This window comes from Odontesthes bonariensis, chromosome 12, assembly GCF_027942865.1.
Source record: "Odontesthes bonariensis isolate fOdoBon6 chromosome 12, fOdoBon6.hap1, whole genome shotgun sequence".
Classification (NCBI taxonomy): domain Eukaryota; kingdom Metazoa; phylum Chordata; class Actinopteri; order Atheriniformes; family Atherinopsidae; genus Odontesthes; species Odontesthes bonariensis.
In genome coordinates this window covers 132,748-153,453 of record NC_134517.1, presented here as the reverse complement: position 1 = coordinate 153,453, position 20,706 = coordinate 132,748, and positions in this window count along the sequence as shown.

Genomic DNA, 20,706 nt, shown 5'->3' with positions numbered 1-20,706 from the left:
CTGAGCACCAGTCTGCCAGCTTCAGGACCTCCTCCCTGTAAGCAGCCTCATCACCCCTGGAGATGAGATCGACCACCGTATTATCGTCAGCAAACTTAACGATAAGGTTGTCCTTGTGGGCCGGTCTGCAGTCGTGGGTGTAGAGGCAGTAGAGGAGGGGGCTCAGCACACAGCCCTGTGGGGAGCCAATGCTCAGCGTGCGGGTGGATGAGAGGTGGGGCCCCAGTCGCACAGTCTGGGGTTGGTCGGACAAAAAGTGCTTAATCCAGGCACATGTAAAAGGGGGGAGGCCAAGGGTTTCCAGTTTTGTGGTGAGTCTGTCCGGGATTATGGTGTTAAAGGCAGAACTGTAATCCACAAAGAGCATCCGAACATAGCTCTGCTGCTGCTCCAGGTGGTTTAGCGCAGAGGGGAGAGCTACGGCGATGGCATCCTCTGTGGATCTGTTCACCCGGTATGCGAACTGGTGGGGGAGGTAGTCCATGATGTGCCGAAGGACCAGCTGGCAGAGGCGAAAGAATCGTCACGGTTAGCACGGTTAGCGTCACCATTAGCCGGTTAGCAAACCGGAAATACGCATGGTGTAGAGCGGATGTAGAGTTGACCTCCTTTCTCTCCTCCCTGCGGCGATGTCTGCGGCACTGTCAGCGGTGAGTTACAATTTTGGGGAGGTGCACCAGAGTGTCTGCGTAAGGGGCGGGGGCATGTCTGCGTTAACTGCGACACACACGCAGACGACCTGGTTTCCGACCATAAATCAGCCTTTAGCTCTCTCAGGAGGAAAAAAGCCCGGCACTTCACAGACATGTACTCGACGTCTGGGGAACAGTGTCTGTCTATGATAGTCCCGTTATTACACCAATCATCATGCACATAAATACAGAGTCCCCCACCTTTGCTCTTCCCGGAGTCCTCTGTTCTGTCTCCGCGGAGCAGAGTGGGGCCTGCTTGCTGCACGCTAGCATCGGGTATGTCCGGGTGGAGCCAGGTTTCGGTAATAATTAGCACACAGCAGTCCCGAACATACTTGTTTCCAGCGAGCTGTAGATCTAAGTCGTCCGTTTTGTGCACCAGGGATCTGGCATTGGAGAGATAGAGGCTCGGGAGTGGTGGCTTGTGAGGTTTCTTCCGTAGCCTTAGCATAACACCGGCCCTGCCGCCCCGCTTCTGCTTCCTCTCCCTCCTCCGTCTGCGCCGCCACCAGGACCCGACAACAATCCACAGAGAGCCCGGCGGTCTCGCCATGTCGGCTGGAATGCTGTGTTTGTGGTGAAAGTCGCTCGAAACAGATATCTGATGCCGGAATCCGATATCCAAAAGCGACTGGCGGGTGTACTGTAAATTCATAGTACAGAAAGTGCACCAAGGCAAGAAAAAACAAAATAAAAATAAGAAGAAAGGGCACTGAAATGGAGAGCCGTAAGCCGCTGCGACCGTGCGCGCCGCCATCTTGGAGAAACTAATGCCTACCTTCATGTGATGGTCAGCAATTATAACCAGAAGCATAAGGACCAAGTCTTCCTAATTGACAGCTTTGAGCTGTCACGCATTTGGACCAAAAAAAGTTCTAGATTACAGGTTTGTTTGGATGACTTTGTAAAACTAAAATGATGTTCGACGTTACATCAGCTGTGTTTTAATTAATTTTCAAACCTGACTGTCATGGTTTTTTTTTTTCAGATTGATCCAGAGAAATACAGGGTAATTGTGGGGATTGTTAATGAAAGTCACCACTGGATGCTAGTGATAGGAAGGCAAAAGCTTTGTTTATATACATTTTTATTTTGTGTTTTAGGGTAAGACATGTCTGTCTATGTAATTGTGTGAGAAAAAAAAAACTTAAATAATATGAACTAAATAATAATGAAGACATCAATGGAATTGCTGTCAACAAAAGCATAACGCAAAGAAATCTTCCATTAAAACCAGTGATTGTTGTTCATTAAGGTTTTTATAAATTTTGGCACTTGTGAATTTGTTTTATAAATGAAAAATACTTATACACTGTGTGCAGAATTATTAGGCAAGTTGTATTTGAGAGGATTCTTTTTATTATTGAACAACAACTATGTTCTCAATCAACCCAAAAGACTCATAAATATCAAAGCTTAATATTTTTGGAAGTTGGAGTGTTTTTTTTTTGCATTTGGCTATCTTAGGAGGATATCTGTTTGTGCAGGTAACTATTATTACTGTGCAGAATTATTAGGCAACTTAATAAAAAACAAATATATACCCATCTCACTTGTTTATTTTCACCAGGTAAACCAATATAACAACTCAAAATTTAGAAATAAACATTTGACATTCAAAAACAAAACCAAATCAGTGACCAATAAAGCCACTGTTATAGGAGCTCACCTTGAGCTATTGTGTGACCCAGGAATGACCTGGCTGACGCGTTAATAACGAAGTCCACAAAGGCATCTTCTATGCGAAAGTGTTGTTTTGTTTATTCCATTAAAACGCTATCCATTAAAATCAGGCTGCAATACCACAGACAGGTAACGGTCAAAAGCCATTTGCCCTTCCGGGTCAACACCTAATATCAACAACAATGCTCCTACCTTTATACCTGAACCTCCATAGCGACACCCAGTGTACAAGTTCAAACATTACACCTTGGCAGTTGCAAATTGGCTGCTACAGCCACCTTTCTTTACAATGACACCAAAAGCCTTCCATCCATAGATTCTGTCAGTTTCTTGATCTGTTTACGATCAACATTGTGTGCAGCAGCCACCACAGCCTCCCAGACACTGTTCAGAGAAGTGTACTGTTTTTCCTCCCTCTTGATCTCACATTTTACGAGGGACCACAGGTTCTCTATGGGGTTCAGATCAGGTGAACATGGGGGCCATGTCATCATTTTTTCTTCTTTTAGACCTTTACTGGCCAGCCACGCTGTGGAGTATTTGGATGCATGTGATGGAGCATTGTCCTGCATGAAAATCATATTTTTCTTGAAAGATACTGACTTCACTGCTTGAAGAAGGTGTATTCCAGAAACTGGCAGTAGGTCTGGGAGTTGAGCTTCACTCCATCCTCAACCCGAAAAGGTCCCACAAGTTCATCTTTGATGATACCAGCCCATACCAGTACCCCACCTCCACCTTGCTGGCGTCTGAGTCGGAGTGGAGCTCTCTGCCCTTACTGATCCAGCCTCGGGCCCATCCATCTGGCCCATCAAGAGTCACTCTCATTTCATCAGACCATAAAACCTTAGAAAAATCAGTCTTAAAATATTTCTTGGCCCAGTCTTGACGTTTTATTTTATGTTTCTTGTTCAAAGGTGGTCGTTTTTCAGCCTTCCTTACCTTGGCCATGTCCCTGAGTATCGCACACTAGTGATGGGACGAGCAACACTGGTGCGTCAGCACTGTGCCGAGAGCCCAAGAGTGAAACCCCGTATTGGTGCGTGTATTGCTTTAAGAACTAATCACGTGACCGATACAGGAAGTGTATCGTTTGAATTTGTCGCGCCAAAATGTGTTTATAAGGAATCAAACTGCATCAACATGTTGTGGGTTTGTTGGATGGAGTTTTGCTGTTGCGGGATAATGGATCGTTCAAGGAAGTTTTCCCCAGTGTGGAATAATTTTGATCTTCTGACGCCAAACAAGGTAAATCTTTTTCTCCTTTGAGCACTGTTTACTGTTAGTTTTTCCATTATATACCATATGTTTTTTGGGTGGCGCATTGCATTCACTTTATCAAGTGAATGCAATGTCACCTGTAATACATATGATAGTCAGTGAAAGAGCCTTACAGTTGCTTTATTCATATTATCTTGTTATTACGAGATCCTGATAGATACCCTATGTCATTGTCATTTTTTCTTTGACAAGTGAATGCAGTGCGCCACCTTAGTTTTTACTCTGTTCTGGTAAGTGGTTTGAATTGTTTTCAGATAAATTAAATTTTTATGTCATTGTAGGTGAAGTGTCGGATCTGTTCTACAGAGCTATCTTACATCAATAAGAGAACTTCATCAATGCTGAGGCATTATAGAGCTCGGCATGGTGGCGATGAAGAATCGGTAGATACCCGTGAGAATACCCCAGGTATGTTGACATGTTCTCCTTATTGACTTTACAGCCCTGGTGGTCCAGTGGGTAAGATTCAGAGCTCACACCCCAGTGACCTCGGTTCAATTCCCGATCAGGGAAGATTTCCTCTATTGAATTTCTCTGCTAGATTAATAAAGTATTTATCCAGCTTCCTTCTCTGTTTGACTCTGTAACATTGTTTGTAAAAAAAAATAAAATACAGACCTTAAATAAGCTTTTAAGGAAATATTTCCTTTTGGCTTGCAGTGGTCAACATGATCATCAAAGACTGTCAGCCACTCAGCTTGGTTGAAAATGAGGGATTCAGGGAGCTCTTGAAGCTCATCATACCCTCGTATGTTCTACCAAGCAGGAAGGTATGTTTAAGAAAGGTTATTATTATGTTTTTGTACTATATAACTATATTTGTATGGTTATTTTCATCAAGGATTTGGTGAGCCAGAGTTATGAGGAGGAAAAGGAGAAAACAAAAAAGGACCTCCAGAGCGCCATTGCTGTTAGTTTAACAGCTGATATGTGGACATCCATGAATATGGAGGCATATCTAGCGGTTACTTGCCACTATGTGGACAAAGAAAGCCATGAACTTCATACGTCAGTCTTGGGAGTGCAGCATTTTCCTCAAAAACACACTGCTGAAAACATGGCCACAGTTAAAAAGAGCCTCATGGAGGAGTGGGGCATAGCTGCAAAGGTCAGGTGTCTTGTCACTGATGCAGTAGCAAACATGATTTCATGTGCTCGGATGCTGCAAATACGCCATACCATTTGTATAGCCCATGTCATGATTTTAATTGTGAGGAAATCATGTGATCAGGTCGAAACACTTACAGAAATACGCAACAAAACACGACAAATAGTGACGTACTTTCGATCGAGCATTACTGCCAAAGAGAAGCTCACTCAAATACAGCAGCAGCTGGGAACACCGGTCCATAAATTAATCAATGAGCCAACAAGATGGAACAGCAGCTACCACATGTTTGAAAGAATGGCTGAGCAGAAGGAGGCAGTCTGGGTGTCACTGGCCTCATTAAAAACGGCCATCACTCCACTGACTACGGAAGACTGTGAAACCATTGAAGAGATGCCCAGGGTGCTTGCTCCTTTTGACCAAGCCACAACTGAACTGTCTGAGGAAAAAAAGAGTCTCTGGGTCAAAGGTTATTCCCATGCTGAAAATGGTCCATGTTGAGCTTCAACGTCAAGCCTCAACAGTGACAAAAACAGCTGCTCAACAGCTTGCAGAAAATCTGAGAAAGCGGCTAACAGAATGCATCTCTAACATGGAATCACTCAGTGTGATGACACTGGCAACACTTTTGGATCCTAGGTTCAAAACAATTGGATTCGTCAGCTCACTGAAGGCAACTGAAGCTGTGTTATTTGTATATTTCTGTGGCCCAGATCTGTTGAATAGGACAAGATGTTGTTATCCCGATAGATATGTAAGGCACCGACGAGACACTGTGGCCATCAAGTGAGTGATGGCATCCTTTGGGTTCTCAAGTGGGCGCCCTCCTTCTTGGGTGTTTCGCTGATAGGCCCACGACACCTCCAGAGGGTTCAGCAGTGAATCCCAGAGTCCCAGGTTCACTCCCATCAATCATCACTCACTTGGAGCCCCAGGCCAGGTCCTTCCTCCTGGTCCACAGCCACTGGCTCCCCTTTTCAGCGGCCTTAGAGAGGTCCTTGATTGCCTGTCTGTGGGCCCTCCCTCGCACCCCCATCTCCCTGAGTAGCCTAGATGTTTAGGTGGCTACGAATCCCCTGCAGCCTACTTCCATCGGGCGTACCTTCATGTTCCATCCTTGTTGTTGGGCGTCTGCTGCAAAATCGGTGTATCTCAGCTTCTTCCGCTCAAAGGCTTCCTCTACGGCATCCTCCCAGGGTACCGTGAGCTCAATGATGTACACCAGCTTGAGTGAGGAGAACCACAGAACAAGGTCTGGACGCAGGTTGGTGGATGCGATTTCCGGTGGAAAGCACAGCTTTTTGTCCAGGTCTGCCAGCATTTTCCAGTCCTGTGCTCTTCCCAACTGCCCAATGTCAGCCCTACTGGTGATGGTGAAGCTGGCTTGACCCTCTCGGACAAAAAGTGTTGGCTGCCGGTGGGATGGAGGAGGGGGGAGCGCATTTGCACTCAGCCGCTGGCATTCCAGCACTGTTGCAAGACTTCTGAGCACCTGGTTGTGTCGCCAGGTGTAGCGACCTTGGGTAAGGCTGGTCTTGCATCCCACTAAGATGTGCTTTAGTGTGGCTGGGCTTGGGCACAAGGAGCATGTGGGGTCGTCGCCATACCATTGGCTTAGGTTTGCAGGTGAAGGTAAGACATCATAAGCAGCTCTGATGGTAAAGCTTGCCCTGAATGCCTCCATCTCCCATAGATCTTTCCAGGAGAGCTTTCTTTTCTCAACTCCTTCCCATGCCATCCACCGCCCTTGCTTCGCCTGTGCCACGGCTTTTGTGCGTCTTGCTGCTTCCTCTTCCCGCCATATCTCTTGGACCACCAGCTTGTGCTTCTGAGCTGGATTGGCCTTTCTCCAAGTTGGTCTGCTAGTCCCAAGGCCAAGACCACTCCTCCCCTCCTGAACATGTCCCACGATGTCCCGGTGCCCTAGTGCTGTCTTTGCCTGCTCTGTTGCAGCCAGTGGGGTCCATTTCCTCCCAGTGGCCAAGATGGGTGCTGCTTGGGACACAAGTGGGTCACAGGAGTCTTGGAGTGTCATCTCCAGTCTGACCTTAGCACACTTGTACTCCTCTGCCAGGCTAGTGATGGGAAGTTCCAGCATCCCTCTGCCATAAAGCCCAATGCTACTGAAGCACCTGAGAAGACCAAGCCACTTCCTGGCATAGGCGTTGACCAGCCTCTCCAGTTTTTCCACCTTTGAGAGTGGAGGCTTAGTGGCCAGAGGAGACGTGGCAGGAGTCCATACTGCATACACCAGAGCTTGAGCTTGCCAGGCAGCCAGGTTCTGTCGATGTTCTCTAGGGCGCTGGCTATGTCCTTCCTGAGCTGCTCTACTTGCTCTTTGTCTTTGAGGGAGGCATCATACCAGCGCCCCAGGCTCTTCACAGGCTTCTCGGAGACCGTTGGAATGGGTTTATCGCCAATGTGGAAGCAGTGGTCTGCCAGCCTCCCCTTGACGATGGAGATGCTTCTGGACTTGCTTGGCTTGAACTGCATACGAGCCCGCTCGATGTTCTCTTGGAGTTTTCCGAGTAGCCATACTGTGCAAGCCTTGGTCACAGTCAGAGTGGTGAGGTCATCCATATAAGCCCTGACTGGGGGCAGCCTCAGCCCAGGTCTTATTTGCTGTCCGCCTCACCCTTGCCATCGAGATGCCCGTATTATGATCTCCATGGCAAGGGTGAACGGCAGGGGGGAGATGGTGCAACCGGCCATGATTCCCACTTCCAGATGTTGCCTTGTTGTGGTGTACTCTGCTGTCGTCACACAGAGCTGGACGTCTTGGAAGTAGGCCTTGACCAGGGTTGTAAGAGCTGATGGGACTCTGAAGTAATCAAAGGCTGTCCACAGGAGGTCGTGAGGGACGGAGCCAAAAGCGTTTGCAAGGTCCAGGAATACTACGTGGAGATCTGTCCCCTCTTTCCTGGCGAGCTGGATTTGATGCCAGATTATGCTAGCGTGCTCCACACATCCTGAGAAGCCTGAGATACTTGCCTTCTGGATTGATGTGTCAATCAGATGGTTTCTTTGCAGGTAACTTGCCAACCGATGAGCAACCACGCTGAAGAAGATTTTCCCCTCGACATTCAGAAGGCTGATCTGGCCAATTTCTGAGGAGTCCTTTTCCTTGGGGATAAGGATCCCTCCAGCTCTCCGCCAGGATGTTGGAGTCTCCTTTTTCCACACAATCAGCTTCAAGAGGAATTGAAGGACACCTGGTGCATTTTTGTAGAGTCTGTATGGAACTCCATTGGGGCCTGGCGCAGACGCGCCCCTTGCTCTACGAACAGTTTTGTCTACCTCACTCCACCTGGGGGGACTGATATCCAGCTCGTGCACTGGTGTGTTGAGTGGTGGCATGTCAGGTGGGAGTGTAACCTTTTCCTGGTGTCGGTCATCTGTGCAAGTTCATTTCAGGTGTTCTTCCAAGACAGCCTTCGACACAGACAGCCTTCTACTCTTCTCCTTTGTGAAGAGGCTCTTCACAAACTTGAAGGGGTCTTTGTAGAAGCACGATCTTGTTTGCTCTTTCCTTCTGCGTTTCTTCAAGAGATTCTCTGCTCTTCTCAGAGTTACAAGCCTGCCCTTGATCTCTTCCTGCAGCACGTTTATTCCCTCCTTTTCCTCCTCTGTGGCCTTCCTCCACTGCTTCTTCAGCTGCCTCCTCTCCTTCACTAGCCGGTCTATCTCCGTCTGCCTTCGGGACTTGGTGGAGATTGTCGGAGTAGATCGTTTGCCTTCGACCACTCCGAATCGCTCTGATCCATAGTCATAGATCAGGTTGCCCATTCTTTCCAGTTTCTTCAAGGTGGTGCCTCTGACCGCTTGTAGGATGTTGCAGAGATCAGTGTTGACCTCCCTCCACAGCATTTTGGCCACTTAACTAACGGCCTTCTCCCCAAGATCTTCTTCTCTGTTGGGGGGCGTGATGTGCTGGTTTCAGGTTGCTCTGCTGTGCCTTGTTCTTCCTCCTCAGGGGCTGGGGTGTTGATGTCCTGCTGACTGTGGTGTGTATCCTGCTGCAGTACTTCAGTCGACTGACTCGGTCTGCTTCTCAAGAAGTAGTTATCGATTCCCTGTTGCCCCTTAGTTAGGCACTTCCTCTTGCCCTGATGTATTTGCAGGCCACGTGTGGTAGTAACCTTTGTCCAGCCACATACGCAGTTCTGAAGTTTGCGTCCTGCTGTACCTATCTGAGCCTCAGGTATGCTGATCATCATTCTCATAGTCTGTTCCGTTCCTGTGTTCGTTACCGGGTTGTCAGTCTGTGAGCCATCTTCCGCCCAAAGACACTTCAAAAACTGTTGCTCCTCAATAAAAATGCATAAACAAATCACTTATTTTCTCAAGTATTTTATTTCATATGATTGAACAGTTAAGTTAACAAAATTGTGTACATAAGTCACAAATTGTAACTCTGAATTGTAACTCAAATTTGCTATATTTTACATACCAACTCAGTTTAGCACTTACACAAACAAGGAATTTCTTTACCTGCAATGATTTTCTAACAACTACAGGGGGCACTATTGGGTGACCGGCGCAGTATCAATACAGTGCCGACACAGTTTGTGTAGTTCGTCAATACACTCCTTGAGATATCATCATCCCATCACTATCGCACACCTTGTGCTTTTTGACACTCCAGTAACGTTGCAGCTCTGAAATATGGCAAAACTGGTGGCAAATGGCATCTTCACGCTTGATTTTCCTCAATTCATGGGCAGTTATTTTGCGCCTTTTTTTTTTCCAACACGCTTCTTGCGACCCTGTTGCCTATTTGCCATGAAACACTTGATTGTTTGGTGATCACGCTTCAAATGTTTGGCAATTTCAAGACTGCTGCATCCCTCTGCAAGACATCTCACAATTTTTGACTTCTCAGAGTCCGTCAAATCCCTCTTCTGACCCATTTTGCCAAAGGAAAGGAAGTTGCCTAATAATTATGCACACCTTATATAGGGTGTTGATGTCATTAGACCACACCCCTTAAAGAGATGCACATCACCTGATTTACTTAATTGGTAGTTGGCTTTCAAGCCTATACAACTATAGAGTAGGACAACATGTATAAAAAGGATGATGTGATCAAAATACTCATTTGCAGCAGAGAGCATCCAGTAAAGAGAGTTCTGGAAATGTGCTGGGAAAAGGGGAAAGGGGATAAAACAAGTTTTGGATGGGTCAGTGGGGGAATAGCAGAACAATTAAGCGTACATCATCTTGAGGTGAGCCCGACGGTTCTGTGGACAGAGGTACCTAAGTGGATGCTGCAGGAGGCCAAGGTAGATTTAGAAATGCAAAATATTAAGGAAAGAACTAAAACTGTGGATTTGGTGCAGGAAATTTATAGTTACATAGATGAGAAATACAGGGATTATGTGCATATATATACAGATGGCTCCAAAGAGCAGAAAGTAGGGGCAACGGGGGCAGCAGTGGCTGTCCCTAGTCACCAAAGCTCAGTGTCAAGAAGAATGTCGGACCATTTAAGTATATATGCAGTGGAGCTGCAATACTATTAGCAGTAGAATGGGTGGAGAGTGTGAGGGACAAAAAGATAATTATATGTAGTGATTCATTCTCATTGATCTTGAATATTAAAAACGGGATAGCAGATAATCATCAGGAAATATTATATGAAATACAGTTAAAAACATCTAGGTTAATAGAAGAGGGGAGGGTCGTAGTGTTTATGTGGGTACCGGCACATGTAGGAATCAGAGGGAATGAATTAGCAGATAAGTTGGCTAAGGAAGCCGTGAAGAGAGAAGAGGTGTCCATGAAAGTAAAGTTATCTAAAACAGAGGGCAAAAGTTTAATAAGGAAATAAATGAATAAACAGTGGAATCAGTATTGGAAGAATCAGGAAAAGGAGAAACATTTATACAAACTACAGAGTACAGTAGGGGAAGGAGGGTGTTATGGGAAAACAAGGACAGAACAAGTAATCATGAGTAGAATTAGGATAGGTAATAGTGGGTTAAATAGCACTCTTAGTATAATGGGCAAACATGAAACAGGTCAGTGTAGTTGTGGGGGAAGAGAAACAGTAGAACATGTACTATTAGAATGTCCTAGGTATAAGAGGGAGAGGAGAGGGTTGAGGGAAGGAATAGGTAAGGGAGGGGGGAGCTTAAAGAACTTGGTAGAGCATGGGAAGGCTAGGGAAGGGAGGAGGGTCATAATAGCCGCTTTCGGACTGTAGGAACCTTTGGCAGTTCTAATAACCTTTTAATCCGCGGGGCCGTTTTCTCCCGTGTTCGGACATACAGGAACTCGGGGCTTTCTCCCTTAGTTCCTATAACTATTTAGCTCCTTCTCCGAGGTCGGGTCTTTTCATGGTTCTATAGAACTAATCTAACGGAGGTGTTTGGTGGTCGGTAGCTACGCCCCATGTAATTCTATCACGGCTGAAATGTCTCCTCATATGACACAGACACAACCAGCGGGTGTTTAATAAGTTAACTTACACTGGTCTCATTTGTCTGCAGCGCTCTGCTCTCCTTTCTTCCTTCATGAAATAAAAAAGTATCTCCTGACTCTCTCTGTGAGCTCTTCCAGCCTCGATATTAGACGCCTGATGTGATCGTCCATGATTAATATCACCATCATGCAGACCATAAACACAGTGGGCTCCCCGCTCTCCATATTAGCTTCTTGGTGGTGTTTTTTCTACTCTCCTTACTTTTACCGTTTTGTTTTGTGTTTGAATGTAGCGCTAAATGGCTAACGGCTAACACGTCACTGAAGCAGACGGCTGCGCGCGGCGCATCAGTCCCTATCAGGTCCCGACTCATGTGCGAATGCAGACTGAAACAGTTCCGCTGGGGAAGGACAGTTATCAGAACGAAATTCGAGGAGGGTAGTTCTGATAACTACTTTCTTAGAACTGTCTGCCCGAAAGCGGCTAATGAGGTACCTGGTGAAGACTGGTTTAGCCAAAAGAATTTAGATAGGAGTAAGAGGTAGAGTCCAGTAGATGGCGGCAAATGCAACTACAAGGATGCCAGCTGCCATTAAAAACCAAAGAAGAAGAAGAAGAAATACTCATTTGCCTAATAATTCTGCACACAGTGTATGGGCATTACCTTTAAATCCTTAGGTCATTTATCCACTTGAGAGAAGGACCCTCTTCCTTGACCAACTAGGAGAGTCCCAGAAAGAATTGAAGTGCTTGGAGGCAACAAGGTGAGGAAAACAATAAAATACAGTTTTGTTAATGATAAAAAATGTCATTGTCAGGATCCGTGTTTGGTTACCCTGTTCTCTCCCGTGCTTTTGGTTTCGCCCTTGTTAATTTGCCCCAGATGTTTCTAGTTCCCCTGATTACCCTCATGTGTATTAAGTTCAGTCCCTTGTTCCCTGCTGGAGTCTTGTATGTCTCCCTGTGTGTTAAGTCCTGTATGTGTTTGCTCTGTTTGTTCATGACCTGCGTTTGGATTATTGAGAATAAACTCACCTTTTTTATAGTGATGGCAAAACGAGGCTTTTTGAAGCATTGAATCATTTTGAACCATTGTGTCATAAAGTGGTTCACTACCCGAAGCTTCATTCAATTCCCTTGGGTGACATCTACTGGCGTAGCGATTGTTGCACCATATGAAGCCCTGCGAATGTGATGCATATAATAACATTATAATAAAACTTATGTATGTATGTGTGTTGTATATATTTTGTAGGTTTGTACATAGGTTTGTAGTACCTCATTAAAGATTGATTAATTTACCCATGAAATAATAATTTGCCCTCTCCGGGTCGGGAATGAGATCCTTCCCCAAGTGGAGGAGTTTAAGTAACTCTGGGTCTTGTTCACGAGTGAGGGACGAATGGAGTGGGAGGTTGACGGGCGGATCGGTGCGCCATCAGCAGTGCTGCGGGCTATGCACCGGCATGGTGAAGGAGCTGAGCCAGAAGGCAAAGCTCTCAATTTTAGAACCGCTGCTCCTCCGCATCGAGAGGAGTCTGGTTAGGATGCCTCCTGGATGCCTCCCTGGTGAGGTGTTCCGGGCCCGTCCCACTGGGAGGAGGCCCCGGGGAAGACCCCGGACACGTTGGATCTCTGTCGGGGTAACGCCTCGGGGTCCCCCCAGAAGAGCTGGAGGAAGTGGCCGGGGACAGGGACGTCTGGGTCTCTTTGCTTAAGCTGCTGCCCCCGCGACCCGATCCCCGGACCAGCGGAAGATGATGGATGGATGGATGGATGGATGGAATAATAATTTAAAAACAATGTGAAAATGTTTGGTTTGTCATTCATATTTTCTTTGGGAGTGTGCTTGGTGTAATAAAGAGGGTGCTTGTGTTACTTCAGTTGTTTTAATTCAAGAAAAGTAGTTTTTGCACAGTAGAAGGACTCAAACGGTTTCTTTTTTTTTTTTTTGTCAATTTCTCCAGCTTTGGAAAATACTCTGTCACAGGGAACAGAGGAGGCTGGTGTGACAAGGAACTGTTTGGCTCAAAATATTCCCACACTTTAGAACGCTTCCTCGATTATTCTCCATGAGAGAATAATCCAAAACTCCGAATATCAAAAAATGAGAGCTGTTCATAACGTATAATACGTGTAGAACGGGGACATGAACCGGGGCTTCAGCCATCTTGAATACACTGAATCGCGCAAATGTTCAAAGCTCCGCCCATCAACTGGAAGCAGTCAGCTGACTCGGTCTGAATGAAGCAGTAAAGTGGTTCAAACGTCATCAGTGACGTCACATGAAGCAAGCTCCGGCCCACTGCTTCACCATAACTACCCTGTCGAGTTTGAAGCGTGCTTCGGAGCTTCGGTGTTGGAGGTAACATCACTACTTTTTTACAACGAGGAGTATCCTGCTTCCATTTGGGTCCTACTTACCCACGTTCCAATACAATTATTTGATCACTGAAATGTTAATTTAATAATGTTACCACCCACCAAGAGCATTTATGAGGAGGAAAGGAGTGAGTGTCGAGGTGGACGTGCAACACTGTTCCACATGCCATCCAACAAGACACTTTGGTGTGTTTGCCTTGAAAGTAAGTACGGCTTTCAAATGTAATGTTAACTTTACTAGGATTATTAAAATTTTATAATGTAGTGGTTTAATGGGATTTATATTTTCAATGTCTTCTTTGAAATCATTTCATATAGAATTACTGTTTACTACACTCTCTCTCTCTCTCTATATATATATATATATATATATATATATACACACACACAGAGAGCGAAAGAGATGGGTGTGTGTCTATGTTTTAAAAGCAACAAGTCTTAGTTACGACATAAAACACTCACCTACACTGCGCATTTCTGACTGAAATTAAATGTTTATTCCTTCTTGTATTAATTAGTAATAATGGTGGATACATGTCAATATGTTTTTAAAGACTTAAATAAAAGTATTATCAAAATGTTTAATTATTCAGATCTCTTATGACCCCCCTGTAGTACCTCCCCAGGTTGAAGGGCCCTGGTTTAAAGGAAAGGCAATCAAGGCTGGACCCTTACTTCCTCATTAATTCGTGATCCATTGAAGAAAAGATGGTCCACAATTCCATGGCATTTGTATTAGATATTCTATGTTTCCTGTCATTTTCCAGTTTTTTCTGTTCACATTGGGCCTTTTATTGAAAATCTTGCTACTACTTTGTCTTAAACTATTTAATTAGTCAATTCGTTAGTGCACCTTTGAGGTTCACAAAATGATAGTCATATTAACATGAATATTCTCTCATAGTCAGTAATTTGTTGTAAAGTGTTGTGAATGTACACAGAACACTGTTGTAAATTCCTAAAATATCAATTTACTGCCATCCTACCAGACATTCATAGATGCTTTCAGCTAACCTCTGAAGGATATGTTGCTTATCCTACAAGTGCACAATTTGCTGATGTAGCAGAAGCACTGATCCAAAAACATCCTTGCCTGAAAGAACCAGGGTCCTACAATGGATGTTATGGAAGGCAACAAAAACTGAAATTTAAAATGGGCAATTACAGATTGAAACTTAGGGGTCTCGGGTTCCCTGAGCTTGATGTTAACTCCCTCCAAAAAAAGCTAGCCAATGAAAAGATGCCTGCAAAAAACGTGAAGAAAGCTTGGAAGGGTGAGGCAAACTACCTGCCAACTCATCCACTAGGAGAAACCAAAGAAAACTTGAGCAACAAAGACTGGATCTTCTAAGTGAGGTAAAGAAGAAAAATAATTCCCAGATCATCAGTGAGAAAATGGAAAGGACCTTTTCCACTCAGAGGCAAGAAATTGTCACCTTGGCTCCACCTGTCAGTGACTTGAAGGAACGATGGCCTGCTCTATTTCTACCCGAGCACGTTACTGTTTTTGTATTTTGTTGTATTTGGAATTGGCAGTTTGGCAGGAGTAAGACTTCTGATATCTCTTGTACCATGTTGCTTTATTTTGTGTCACACAAATCAAGGAAGAATATAAACGAATAACCACTGCCAATCTGGAGTCAACTTTTATGGCAAATCTGGACCATTGCATACCAAGATTGTTGAGGAGGGGCTGCCAAATATTAGATCCAGAAAATCATGGAACTTCTGAAGGTGCCTGATATGGTATTTACAATAGGAGAAACTAAACTAACTGCTGTTAAAAAAAATAATTAAAAAAAAGCATCTACTTGACCTTTTTTCTTTGAATTCTCCATCAGATCAACACAGTTGAAATACGCAGAGAGGTTGCCATTCGCTGCCTAGTGGTCTACCTTGGGGAAAGTGAGGACAGTCTTTTCGAATATGTGGTAGGTGAAAGTGCAACACCTTGAAGTTGAAGTGAAACTTTCCTTTCATGCTATCTTTGTGAATCTCTCACCAGTACCTACCCTGTACTTGTTGCTCAGCATTTAGTGATCAAAATGGACAAAAACTAACTTGTTTTACTTTTGCACATGTCCTGAACAGAAATGTGGTAAAAACTTGTTTTGTTTTATTTTCTCCAAAGAACCTTTACAGCATTTATACTGAAAAGTATTAGAGCCACTGGAATTATAAAAATTGGGAGTATTTTTTTCTTTTATTAGTTCCAGAAAAAAGTCAGAAATTATTCCTTAAATTTTGTTTTCCAGTGGCCCTAATACTCTTCTATACGTTTGCCAAGACATTCTGACTATTTTTTTTGTGTAGAGGATTGAGTGTGCCAGCTTAATAACAATGAATACTGATATTTGTTTCTGATATTCTTGCTTTCAGGATTCTGAGAGCCAAACTGGAGATCTTGAGAGTTGGGTGATGAAGATCCTAGTCACCAAAGGTACTACAGCATCTGATCCAGCCAGCACAACCATCATAGAGGGCACAGAAGTCCTGCAAGGGTTGGATGTGCCTAGGGCCTGTGCTTTGCTGATGGGCCTCATCTATGCCCTCAATCTAAGCTACCCACAAGAGCTGAAGTACACTTGCGAGGTATTTCAGAAGGTATTCCTGAAATTTATCGAAATTGACCCGAAATTGACCCGAAAATCGCAGCGAAATGTGCCTTCTAACAGTTGTTTTAGCATTTGGTGGACCTATTTTTCCGGACACCGTTGAATAGCAGCAGCAAGACATCTAGCCACTAGGTGGCGATAGTGCGTTGTTTGTGTACAATACAAATCAATGAAGACGGACAATAATGGTAATATAACTTCTCTGGAAGCGTATTTCGCGGTGATTTTCGAGCCAACGTATCGCTGTCCACTACAGACCACACGGTGAGTTTCATGTCGTTTTATGATTGTTTGGTCATTGACTCAATGCAAAGGTGGGTGGGCTGCAGCAGTGGATACCTAAATGCTCCGTTCAGCACCAAATGTCCAAATTGTGATCAGAACATCTATAATTCACCCCAGACTACCTAAAAACAGGGCTTAATGTGCAAAATGGCGAACTTCCCCTTTAAGTGTAAGCTACAAACAATGTTTGTAATGTAGACCATATCAAAATTCAAAGTGCAGGTGGGCAACATCTGAGTGCTTACATGTGTAATTTCTTTGACAATAGGAGAATTGAATATTACCAATTAACTACTGACATGCAAACTATTGTGTCCAGATGTAGTCCAGGTGGCCAAAGTCCTGGGGGCTATTAACCTGTACCACGTTTACATAATAGCCAGATGTGATGTAAATGGAAGCTTAAAATATACCGGGTCAGAAAGATGCAGAAAAATATACATCACAAGTGCTTTATTCAGAACTTAAGTGATACAAGGAGAAGGGGATGTCTGCATTGTAATTGTCAACATAAACATTTACTCGAGGTAAAAAGAGAAGGGGTCCGAGGCACTCTGAAGTCCTTTATTAAATCATGGACATCCAAACAAGCCGACGCGTTTCGGTCGCGTGCGACCTTCTTCAGGGCTAATTAAAAGTAAGGCATACAGGTGTGTTTTTTTAAAGTCACAGAGACATGTAAATCACATGACAGAAACTACACCATTTGACATACAATAACACAAAATGACACAATGAAGTACAACTAGAGAACTACACTCACTATCCATTTAAGACGATGTGTAGTTGAGACAGTAGAAATGTACAAAGCACCACCAATCAACATTAACACAGTAGAGCTTGGGACATATGCATAGTAAGACAACTCATGGGAATTCCTACGGATCTTGACTCATCACATCACATAGGACCAACAAGGAGCAAAATAAGATTACATTATAGTATACAGTAGTGTGTGTGTGTGTCATAGAAAAACAGAAAAGTCCAGTTCCTCGTTGAGTCCAGGAAATGTCACCGCCTGTAAAGTGTCAATCCAGAAGGATTCTCTCTGGGCCAATGTCCTTAGTCTATCACCCCCCCTGATGTTTTTTTGGATCACCTCAATGACCATTACTGTAAGGTGAGAGGGGTTGCAGTGTATGGAGGACTGAAAATGTTTGGCAATGGGGTAGTTTAAGTTCTTTGTTTTTATCGCATACTTATGTTCCCCAAACCTGTCCTTTAATCTCCTTTTTGTGAGGCCAATGTAAAAACAACCACACTTGCAGTCCAGACGATAGATAACATGAGTGGAGTTACAATTAGCAAAATGTTTGCACTGGAAGTATCTTGTACCTGTAGCATTCATGAACGTAGTGGACTTGTTAATGTGAGGACAGTGTCTACAGCCTCCGCACTGAAAGGTGCCTGTAGGTTTCACAAGGAAAGTTTTGGGTTTGGAAGCAGGGATGTAGTTTTTGACCAGCTTATCCTTGAGAGTGGGGGCCTTTTTCACAGCAAATTGAGGGGGTTCAGAGAAGACAGGGGCCAGAGTAGTGTCGCTCAGTAAGATGTCCCAGTTATTTTTAATGATTTGTTTGATTTTATTGGTTTGGTTGGTGTATTGTAGAGTGCAAAAAATTCTGTTACTCACAGGTCTTCTGGGTTTGGATTTGAAAAGGTTTGTTCGTTCAGTTGATCTTGTTTTTGACAGTGCACAATTTAGAGTTCTGTCCTTGTAGCCCCTTTGTCTGAAGCGCTCATACATTTCAGTTGACTGGGTCTCAAAGTCAGTGTCTGAGTCGCATATACGTCGAAGTCTCTGGAATTGGCCGTAAGGAATGTTCGAAATTAAACTGGTTGGGTGGAAACTGTCCGCTCTGAGAATGGTGTTCCTGTCGGTGGGCTTCCTGTAAATGGTGGTGTGAAGGGTCCCGTCTGTGTCCACATAGATTTTCAGGTCAAGAAAGTTGATAGAAGTTGTACTGAAGTCAACATTAACACAGTAGAGCCTGGGACATATGCATAGTCAGACAACTCATGGGAATTCCTACGGATCTTGACTCATCACATCACATAGGACCAACAAGGAGCAAAATGAGATTACATTATAGTATACAGTAGTGTGTGTGTGTGTGTCATAGAAAAACAGAAAAGTCCAGTTCCTCGTTGAGTCAGTTTCCACCCAACCAGTTTAATTTCGAACATTCCTTACGGCCAATTCCAGAGACTTCGACGTATATGCGACTCAGACACTGACTTTGAGACCCAGTCAACTGAAATGTATGAGCGCTTCAAACAAAGGGGCTACAAGGACAGAACTCTAAATTGTGCACTGTCAAAAACAAGATCAACTGAACGAACAAACCTTTTCAAATCCAAACCCAGAAGACCTGTGAGTAACAGAATTTTTTGCACTCTACAATACACCAACCAAACCAATAAAATCAAACAAATCATTAAAAATAACTGGGACATCTTACTGAGCGACACTACTCTGGCCCCTGTCTTCTCTGAACCCCCTCAATTTGCTGTGAAAAAGGCCCCCACTCTCAAGGATAAGCTGGTCAAAAACTACATCCCTGCTTCCAAACCCAAAACTTTCCTTGTGAAACCTACAGGCACCTTTCAGTGCGGAGGCTGTAGACACTGTCCTCACATTAACAAGTCCACTACGTTCATGAATGCTACAGGTACAAGATACTTCCAGTGCAAACATTTTGCTAATTGTAACTCCACTCATGTTATCTATCGTCTGGACTGCAAGTGTGGTTGTTTTTACATTGGCCTCACAAAAAGGAGATTAAAGGACAGGTTTGGGGAACATAAGTATGCGATAAAAACAAAGAACTTAAACTACCCCATTGCCAAACATTTTCAGTCCTCCATACACTGCAACCCCTCTCACCTTACAGTAATGGTCATTGAGGTGATCCAAAAAAACATCAGGGGGGGTGATAGACTAAGGACATTGGCCCAGAGAGAATCCTTCTGGATTGACACTTTACAGGCGGTGACATTTCCTGGACTCAACGAGGAACTGGACTTTTCTGTTTTTCTATGACACACACACACACTACTGTATACTATAATGTAATCTTATTTTGCTCCTTGTTGGTCCTATGTGATGTGATGAGTCAAGATCCGTAGGAATTCCCATGAGTTGTCTTACTATGCATATGTCCCAAGCTCTACTGTGTTAATGTTGATTGGTGGTGCTTTGTACATTTCTACTGTCTCAACTACACATCGTCTTAAATGGATAGTGAGTGTAGTTCTCTAGTTGTACTTCATTGTGTCATTTTGTGTTATTGTATGTCAAATGGTGTAGTTTCTGTCATGTGATTTACATGTCTCTGTGACTTTAAAAAAACACACCTGTATGCCTTACTTTTAATTAGCCCTGAAGAAGGTCGCACGCGACCGAAACGCGTCGGCTTGTTTGGATGTCCATGATTTAATAAAGGACTTTTAAAGGACTTCAGAGTGCCTTTTGACCCCTTCTCTTTTTACCTCAAGTATGCTACTTTGGATACCGATGAGCACCTGAAGATTTTTATTGCCCCACAGACGCAACTTATTCTCTTTCTCTCTCTCTCATAAACATTTACTCGTTTGACAACAAGTAACGCATCAAACCATCACGTACATCACTGCCCTCCTCTTCAGCCTCCTGTGCCACTGGCACCCCTGGTTCAACTGCTGTTGCTGCAGCTGCATCCCATTCTCTCATATATCTCACCATGACTTTCACAAAGGTTATGAAGAGCACAACACGTCACCACCATTGACTTCACCAGTGGGAGATCACTGTCATTCCTTTACAGGAGGCAACGCCATCTTCCCTTCAGTCTGCCAAAAGCATTTTCGACAACCACGCGTCCTCTGCTGAACTTTCTGTTGAATGTCTGCTGTTCTGCAGTGAGTCGTCCTGTGTCCTGGAATGGGTTCAGGAGCCAGTTCTGCAAGGGGTATGCTGAGTCTCCTAAGATGTAGTAGCCCATACTAACGCCTCCAATGTTCCTGGTTTGAGCTGGAAAGTGGTTTCCCCGGGTGGCAAGCTCCCACAGTGTGGACAATCTTAGACCTCTGGCATCATGCAAGCTCCCTGGCATTCCAGCAAATACATTCCAGAACAGGCCCCTTCCATCAACAACACCTTGCAGGATGATTGAGTGCCATCCTTTACAATTAAAATAATCGCAGTGGTACTCTTGTGGGTCTATGATGGGTATGTGAGATCCATCAATTGCTCCA